The sequence below is a fragment of the Nerophis ophidion genome, linkage group LG10 (assembly GCF_033978795.1).
Source record: "Nerophis ophidion isolate RoL-2023_Sa linkage group LG10, RoL_Noph_v1.0, whole genome shotgun sequence".
Classification (NCBI taxonomy): Eukaryota; Metazoa; Chordata; class Actinopteri; order Syngnathiformes; family Syngnathidae; genus Nerophis; species Nerophis ophidion.
Window position 1 is genome coordinate 22,430,008 of NC_084620.1, and position 9,942 is coordinate 22,439,949.

At 38.1% G+C, this 9,942-nt stretch overlaps 1 long non-coding RNA gene across 1 annotated transcript; it reads right to left on the reverse strand.

Annotated features, from left to right (window-relative positions):
• Positions 1-217: 217 nt before the first annotated feature.
• On the reverse strand, positions 218-9,675 carry LOC133560390 (uncharacterized). The gene is made up of 8 exons (XR_009808436.1): positions 9,337-9,675; positions 8,666-8,800; positions 5,435-5,510; positions 4,461-4,538; positions 3,850-3,927; positions 3,240-3,317; positions 592-663; positions 218-475 (listed from the first exon to the last, which is right to left on the reverse strand). It is a non-coding gene; the product is annotated as an uncharacterized LOC133560390 (long non-coding RNA).
• Between the last annotated feature and the right edge of the window lie 267 nt (positions 9,676-9,942).

Consider the following 9,942-nt stretch of genomic DNA (forward strand, 5'->3'; position numbering starts at 1 on the left):
ATGAGGCTAATGACATCAGAGACTTAACAAAACCACCTGAGTTGGTTTAGTTGATGTGTTGTCATTTAAAAAAAAATCCCAATCCCATGCTACTGTAATCTAAAACCAAGAAGAGTTTAAAAGAAACATGGGTAAAAATGTAATTGTCGACTAAGTGTAACTGAATTGTTTTTGTGGATTTTGTCACTAAGAATTATCTGGAATAAATACAAAACGCTTGCTGTTTATTTTGCTTTTTTAATTGCTGGTAACATACTCAAACTACCACAGAAGATGTGGGAAAACATTTTTTTTCCCTTTTTTTAATATAATTCTGTTATGGATGTAGTACTTGATGGCAAGCCAATCTCTGTCCTGTAGAGCTACTAGTTCTTTATGGAGGCAGGCTTCACAATCTTTTTTACCTGGTACTTTGTTGCCAGTTACAAAATGCAACATGTGTCATTCAACTGCTTCCACTTCTTCCCCTTTGCAGCTGTCATAAAGGAGACAAAATACAATTTCTTACCGAAGGAATAATGACTATAACACAGTGAAAAGGTGCAAAACGTAATATAATATTCTAGTAAATGATGTGGATTATTTATTTACCCCGCTTTGGAGTGGACCAAGTGGAAGAAGCTTGAGACATACCCACTTCCAGCGATTTGTCCTGCTGTCAATCTGAAAGGAAGAATTAGAAAACTGTAAAAGTAAACATTTAACATATTGTGCTTTGTGAAGCAGCGGAGTATATGTGTTGTCTGTCTATTTATCAATAATGCAGACGAGGAGTGTTGGCTGAGTTCTTAACATTTGCTTTCAGAGCGTGCATATCACAACATACAAGATGTCGTCATGGCGACACAACCTATACCGGGCTACCGCGCATGCTCGTCACTCCTGTTGCATGCTGGGTAGGGTAGTTCTTTTTTTTCCCAGGCTCATAACATCACAATATAGTACCATGTATATGCGTTCAGTATATCAAAGCACCAAGCAAACAGATATGGTCATAATTATTTTAAGTCCACTACGCAGAATAAACACAACATTATTAATATTGCTACTACGGATAATTTGATCAAACATTCCCTAAAACAGCCCACTACCTATAATATAAGTTTTTTAAACATAAGATCCCTGATAAAAAAAAATGTTTCTGCTGTTACCTCAGAAATTGCCTGTTCAGATGTTATGATTGTGGCTCAGAGATTTGTATGTAGTTTATATTTATTTTCCATAACAAACAGGATAACTTAAATACCCTGGCAGTGGCAATAAGCTTAAATGTTTGTATTTACATTTTTTGAGTTGATTTTCATTAAATATGCTATTTAACTGTTACTGTTTAACAAGGACTGATTTAAATTGTGTTTGCACAACAAATGTTTTGGCGCTTTTGTTCATGTGGGAGAATATTCCAATAAAGGTGCACTACACACTACTTTTGAATTCATTATTGGGCTTTGCGTATACAATGCATTTAATCGCGATTAATAAGAGAAATAGTGCGATTAACTTCGATTAAAAATTTTAATCATTGCCCAGCCCTAATATATACACAAACCCCGTTTCCATATGAGTTGGGAAATTGTGTTAGATGTAAATATAAACAGAATACAATGATTTGCAAATCCTTTAAAACCCATATTCAGTTGAATGCACTACAAAGACAACATATTTGATGTTCAAACTCAAACTTTTTTTTTTTTGCAAATAATAATTAACTTTGAATTTCATGGCTGCAACATGTGCCAAAGTAGTTGGGAAAGGGCATGTTCACCACTGTGTTACATCACCTTTTCTTTTAACAACACTCAATAAACGTTTGGGAACTGAGGAAACTAATTGTTGAAGCTTTGAAAGTAGAATTCTTTACCATTCTTGCTTGATGTACAGCTTAAGTTGTCGTGTTTTACGCTTCATAATGCGCTACACATTTTCGATGGGAGACATGTCTGGAATGCAGGCGGGCCAGGAAAGTACCCGCACTCTTTTACTACGAAGACACGCTGTTGTAACACGTGGCTTAGCATTGTTTTGCTGAAATAAGCAGGGGCGTCCATGATAATGTTGCTTGGATGACAACATATGTTGCTCCAAAACCTGTATGGACCATTCAGCATTAATGGTGCCTTCTCAGATGTGTAAGTTACCTATGCTTTGGGCACTAATACACCCCCATACCATCACACATGCTGGCTTTTGAACTTTGCGCCGGATGGTTATTTTCCTCTTTGTTCCGGAGAACACCACGTCCACAATTTCCATATATAATTTGAAATGTGGACTCGTCAGACCACAGAACACTTTTCCACTTTGCATCAGTCCATCTTAGATGAGCTCGGGCCCAGCGAAGCCCGCGGCATTCCTCTGTCTTGTTGATAAATGGCATTTGCTTTGCATAGTAGAGTTTTAACTTGCATTTACAGATGTAGCGACCAACTGTAGTAACTGAGAGTGGTTTTCTGAAGTATTTCTGAGCCCATGTGGTGATATCTTTTACACACTGATGTCGGTTTTTAATGCAGTACATCGCTTACGTGCAGTGATTTCTCCAGATTCTCTGAACCTTTTGATAATTTTACGGACCGTAGATGGTAAAATCCCTAAATTCTTTGCAAAAAAAATGTTTAGCAGTTTTAACATCAAATATGTTGTCTTTGTAGCATATTCAACAGAATTGGGGTTGAAAATTATTTGCAAATCATTGTATCCTGTTTATATGTACGTCTAACACAATTTCCCAACTCATATGGAAACGGGGTTTGAATGTATTTATATATATATAGCCTATTATTTGCGCACTATTTACAAGTTATGTACCAAAAACACGACCACCGAAAAAATACTTTGATAAATGAAAACAGCGCTGCAGAAACCGGCTGTAAACAAGAGGCACTGCATTTTCTGAATTGAAACACTCATTTTAAAGCTTTGACATTAACATTTTAACACACACTAATCTGGTTCAGAAAATATGAGGACCTTATATGAAACACACCTAGGTCTTTCTTGGTTCAAACAATATGAGGACATGACGAGTGCTCACATGTAGAATTTATGTTGTTGACTTGTAACATCTCCTGTTTTGCTAAACATGAGTTCCAAACTCCCTACTGACAAACATGGATGTACCCTTACGAAAATGTTGTCATATAAACTGATCTGTGAGAGATTAAAATTAATAAATGTCTTTCAAAATATAGGTTGGGTCAAATTTAGAGCAGATATAGTAAAAATAGACATGTAATAACCTGTTGGAGGGATGAAGTCGGTTTATGGCTGTCATCTGAATCTAGAGAATGTTGAGATAGAACCTCAACAGTTGGTGTCTGCAACAAAACACAAAAAAAAAATGTCATAACTAATTAATTATAACATTCTTACCACTTTTTGTTGATAAAAATCTGAGCATACAATGCCAGATAAATAGTAAAGATTATTACAGAGTTTCAGCTCTTAGACAATTCATTAAGAATGTAACACACACAAAAATCTGGTTCAGAAAATATGAGGACCTGAATTGAGACACTCATTTTAAAGCTTTGACATTAACATTGTAACACACATTTTCTGGTTCAGAAAATATGAGGACCTTATATGAAACACACCTAAGTCTTTCTTGCTTCAAACAATATAAGGACATGACGAGTGCTCACATGTAGAATTTATGTTGTGGACTTGTAACATCTCCTGTTTTGCTAAACATGAGTTCTAAACTTTCTACTGACTAACATGGATGTACCCTTGCGAAAAAGTTGTCATATAAACTGATCTGTGAGAGATTAAAATAAATAAATGTCTTTCAAAATATAGGTTGGGTCAAATTTACAGCAGATATAGTAAAAATAGACATGTAATAACCTGTTGGAGGGATGAAGTCAGTTAATGGCTCACATCTGAATCTGGAGAATGTTGAGATGGAACCTCAACAGTTGGTTTCTGCAACAAAACACAAAAATATAATGTCAGAACTAATTCATTATAACATTATCAGCACTTTTTGTTGATAAAACTCTGAGCATACAATGCCAGATAAATAGTAAAGATTATTACAGAGTTTCAGCTCTTAGACAATTAATTAAGAATATAAAACACACTAAAATCTGGTTCAGAAAATATGAGGACCTGAATTGAGACACACATTTTAAAGCTTGGACATTAACATTGTAACACACACTAATCTGGTTTAGAAAATATGAGGACCTTATATGAAACACACCTAAGTCTTTCTTGGTTCAAACAATATAAGGACATGACGAGGGGTCACATGTAGAATGTATGTTGTTGACTTGTAACATCTCCTGTTTTGCTAAACATGAGTTCCAAACTCCTTACTGACTAACATGGATGTACCCTTACGAAAATGTTGTCATATAAACTGATCTGTGAGAGATTAAAATTAATAAATGTCTTTCAAAATATAGGTTGGGTCACATTTAGAGCAGATATAGTAAAAATAGACTTGTAATAACCTGTTGGAGGGATGAAGTCGGTTTATCGCTCACATCTGAATCTGGAGAATGTTGAGATAGAACCCCAACAGTTGGTGTCTGCAACAAAACACAAAAAATATAATGTCAGAACTAATTAATTATAACATTAACAACCACTTTTGGTTGATAATATTCTGAGCATATAATTCTACATAAACAGTAAAGATTATTATAGCGTTTTAGCTCTTAGACTATTATTTAAGAATGTAACATTCACTAAAATGTGGTTCAGAAAATATGAGGACCTGGATTGAAACACTCATTTTAAAGCTTTGAATTAAACATTGTAACACACACTAATGTGGTTCAGAAAAATATGAGGACCTTATATGAAACACACTGAAGTCTTTTTTAGTTCAAACAATATGAGTACATGACAAGTGATCACATATAGAATTCATGTTGCTGACCTGTAACATCTCCTGTTTTGCTAAACATGAGTTGTAAATTCCACAGACTAACATGGATGTACGCTTAAAAAATGTTGTCATATAAACTGATCTGTGAGAGGTTAAAAGGATTAAATGTCTTTTGAAGTATAGGTTGTGTCAAGTTTTTAGCAGATTTAGGGCAGCACGGTGGAACAGGGGTTAGTGCATGTGCGTCACAAATCGTTAAATCCTGGGCTCGTGATCTTTCTGTGTGGAGTTTGCATGTTCTCCCCGTGACTGCGTGGGTTCCCTCTGGGTACTCCGGCTTCATCATACCTCCAAACACATGCACCTGGGGATAGGTTGATTGGCAACACTAAATTGGCCCTAGTGTGTGAATGTGAGTGTAAATGTTGTCTATTTGTGTTGGCCGTGTAATGAGGTGGCGACTTGTCCAGGGTGTACTCCGCCTTCCGCCCGAATGCAGCTCAGATAGGCTCAAGCACACCCCGCCAACCCAAAAAAGGGACAGGTAGTAGAAAATGGATGGATGGATGGATAGTAAAATAGTCAAGTAATAACCTGTTGGAGGGATGAAGTCGGTTTATCGCTCACATGAATCTGGAGAATGTTGAGATAGAACATCAACAGTTGGTGTCTGCAACAAAACACATAAAAATAATGTTAGAACTTATTAATTATAACATTATCAGCACTTTTTGTTGTTAACATTATGTGCATATAATGCCAGATAAATAGTAAAGATATTTATAGAGGGTTTCTGTCTCTTGTCCTGCTCATGTCTTGAGATGAACTTCCCTCGGTACTCGACCACAAAAGAACCTTTTTAAATTGATGCAAGAGCAAATACACCATATCCTGATAAAACAGTTTATCAATTAACAATGTTTGGAATATCTGTTTTAAAAAGGAATAATAATAGTCGTTACTTGACTAAAAATTCATTTACAAACAGAATTACTCTTTCATAAATGTAAATAATTATTAAATTAAGTACAAACCCCGTTTCCATATGAGTTGGGAAATGGTGTTAGATGTAAATATAAACAGAATACAATGATTTGCAAATCATTTTCAAGCCATATTCAGTTGAATATGCTACAAAGACAACATATTTGATGTTCACTCTGATAAACATTTTTTTGGTGCAAATAATCATTAACTTTAGAATTTGATGCTAGCAACACGCAACAAACAAGTTGGGAAAGGTGGCAATAAATACTGATAAAGTTAAGAAATGCTCATCAAACACTTATTTGGGACATCCCACAGGTGTGAAGGCTAATTTGGAACAGGTGGGTGCCATGATTGGGTATAAAAACAGCTTCCCAAAAAATGCTCAGTCTTTCACAGGAAAGGATGGGGCGAGGTACACCCCTTTGTCCACAACTGCGTGAGCAAATAGTCAAACAGTTTAAGAACAACCTTTCTCAAAGTGCAATTGCAAGAAATTTACTGATTTCAACATCTACGCTCCATGATATCATCAAAAGGTTCAGAGAATCTGGAGAAATCACTCCACGTAACCGGCATGTCTGGAAACTAACATTGAATAACCGTGACCTTCGATCCCTCAGACGGCACTGTATCAAAAACCGACATCAATCTCTAAAGGATATCACCACATGAGTTCAGGAACACTTCAGAAAACCACTGTCACTAAATACAGTTTGTTGCTATATCTGTAAGTGCAAGTTAAAGCTCTATTATGCAAAGCGAAAGCCAATTATCAACATCCAGAAACGCCGCCGGCTTCTCTGGGCCCGAGATCATCTAAGAAGGACTGATGCAAAGTGGAAAGGTGTTCTGTGGTCTAACGAGCCCACATTTCAAATTTTTTTTGGAAATATTCGACACCGTTTCATCCGGACCAAAGGGGAAGCGAACCATCCAGACTGTTATCGACGCAAAGTTGAAAAGCCAGCATCTGTGATGGTATGGGGGTGCATTAGTGCCCAAGGCATGGGTAACTTACACATCTGTAAGTTACCCATCTGTTTGGAACAACATTTGCTGCCATTTAAGCGCCAACTTTTTCATGTGCGCCCCTGCTTATTTCAGCAAGACAATGCCAAGCCACATTCAGCACGTGTTCAGCTTCATAAAAAAGAGTGCAGGTACTTTCCTGGCCGGCCTGCAGTCCTATCAAAAATGTGTGGTGCATTATGAAGCGTAAAATACGACAGAGGAGACCCCGGACTGTTGAACGACTGAAGCTCTACATAAAACAAGAATGGGAAAGAATTCCACCTTCCAAGCTTCAACAATTAGTTTCCTCAGTTCAAACGATTATTGAGTGTTGTTGAAAGAAAAGGTGATGTAACACAGTGGTGAACATGCCCTCTCCCAACTACTTTGGCACGTATTGCAGCCATGAAATTCTAAGTTAATTATTATTTGTAAAAAAAATTATTCTGTTTGGATTTACATCTACCACAATTTCCCAACTCATATGGAAACGGGGTTTGTAATTAATGTGTTACTTGAAAAAGAAAAGTTTTAAATATCTAGCATATGCAGTTGAGAGACATTTCATGAGAGCAGAGTGTGTGTGTGCCTTTAAAAAGCTGTGCCTTTTGCCAAGTGACGTGGGACGTCAGCGCCCAGACATAGCAAAATAGTTCAGCTGTATTTTTTAGCTTAGCAGTGGCAGTTAAGATAGTTCTGTTGAATGTTTTTGTTTGCGTGTGGATGAGGCCTCTTTCTATTTGATATCGTGTTCGTAATTACTTCCGGGGGTTGCTTTCATTAGTAAAAAGATATTACCTGCACTAAACCTTTTGTGCTTCTAACGCTGTCTTGTTGACATACAATCACATCAAAAGTAGCATGCCAGATTACATAAAACGCATCGTAACAGCGTTGTAGCGTACATAAAAGTTATTAGATTACTCGTTACCGGTAAAAGTAACAGCATTAGTAACATCGTTTTCATATACCGCTGTTATACCATCCATCCATCCATCCATCATCTTCCGCTTTTCCGAGGTGGGGTCGCGGTGGCAGCAGCCTAAGCAGGGAAGCCCAGACTTCCCTCTCCCCAGCCACTTCGTCTAGCTCTTCCCGGGGGATCCCGAGGCGTTCCCAGGCCAGCCGGGCGACATAGTCTTCCCAACGTGTCCCTGGGTCTTCCCCGTGGCCTCCTACCAGTTGGACGTGCCCTAAACACCTCCCTAGGGAGGCGTTCGGCTGGCATCCTGACCAGATGGCCGAACCACCTCATCTGGCTCCTCTCGATGTGGAGGAGCAGCGGCTTTACTTTGAGTCCCTCCCGGATGGCAGAGCTTCTCACCCTATCTCTAAGGGAGAGCCCCGCCACCCGGCGGAGGAAACTCATTTTGGCCGCTTGTACCCGTGATCTTATCCTTTCGGTCATGACCCAAAGCTCATGACCATAGGTGAGGAGGGGAACGTAGATCGACCGGTAAATTGAGAGCTTTGCCTTCCGGCTCAGCTCCTTCTTCACCACAACGGATCGATACAACGTCCGCATTACCGAAGACACCACACCGATCCGCCTGTCGATCTCACGATCCACTCTTCCCCCACTCGTGAACAAGACTCCGAGGGGCCATAGAGGTCAGGTGCATTGTGAGCTGGGCGGCAGCCGAAGGCAGGGCACTTGGCGGTCCGATCCTCGGCTACAGAAGCTAGCTCTTGGGACGTGGAACGCTGTTATTCCAAACACTTCTAATTAAAGCCATATAATACAACCTCTATTAGACAGTAAGGAAATGATCCAAATGAGATGTTGATACAGTTACCATTGATATGTTACATAACAAGACATACCTTTCCAATCATTGATCCACTGGGCCTTAAAACAAGACTTGTCACATCCAGATCAAATAAACTCGGTGGCTTCAGCCTCAGGATTACGTCTCGCTCTTCTTTTGGGCACGATGTCTATATCATGTGTTGATGCGCCTAACAAATCCACACATAAAAATGAAAAAAGTCAGTGACACAGAAATAAAACAAAGAACTAAACCCTTCAAAAACTGTTAAATTTAGGCTCAATGCAGACATGAAGCTTCTCAAACAAAGAACTAATGTAACAATATCAGTAACATGCCTACTCCACAGTGCTTATCAGCTTGAAATATTTTTATTTGAGAAAAAGTATAAACAATTTGAAGAACTCTAGTCTGTCTTGTTTAAAATTAAGAAAATGTTTACTAGCATAGTGATCAAGGGTGATGGGTCAAATGGAGAGAATAATTTCACCACACCTTGTGTGTGTGACAATCACTGCTACTTATAATCTTCCATGCAACTTTAAAAAAAAAATGTTAAATGCCTTGGCCTTGGCCCAGAACTGAAATGCTTAATTTAACCTCATAAAATCAAATCTGATTGCAATTAATAACAACAACATTTAACTGTTGATTATAATGAACTATTTTCCTATGTTAAAAAAACATTGGTCTATTTAATTACGTTAAACTCCATTTTATGCTCACCTGATTCAACCATGCTGCCGAAGACTGTCAAAGATGGTTTGTGGCCAAGATAGATGTCCCCCTCCGGTGATGCAGGTCCCGGAAGTGATGTTCACTGAGCGCTCTGTTGTGCTCAAAATCGTGTGTGAAGTTTTGTATTTCGATTATAAATGGTCCTTTTGGAAAACCCTTTTTATATATATATTCAATATTAAGTGTGATACATGAGCTGTATAACTTCCATGATGAAAATAGTTAACTAGTGATTTAGCCCTCTGTTAGGAGCAGACATCGTCCAGCGGCCAATCAGGCGGCGCCTAACTGAAAATTGGACCAATCAGACGCCGAGACTCTTCAGAGTGGGCGGAAGTAAACATCTTGAACACCATGTAAAGTGAATACCTCCAAAAACAACCCCCATTTTAATCCTAAATTTGCCCCAAAGATAAAAAATACCCAAATAATGTGCTATTGTAACCATTTGAAAATATTAAATACTGTGTGTAGTTTGAATTGCATTTGAATTATTGCCTTTGTCTCAATCAAGGTTGAAGGTTGTTTTTTTTTTATGCAAAAACCTACATTTCAGGCACATTTAAAGCAATTATTGTGCGGCATTGTATTTTA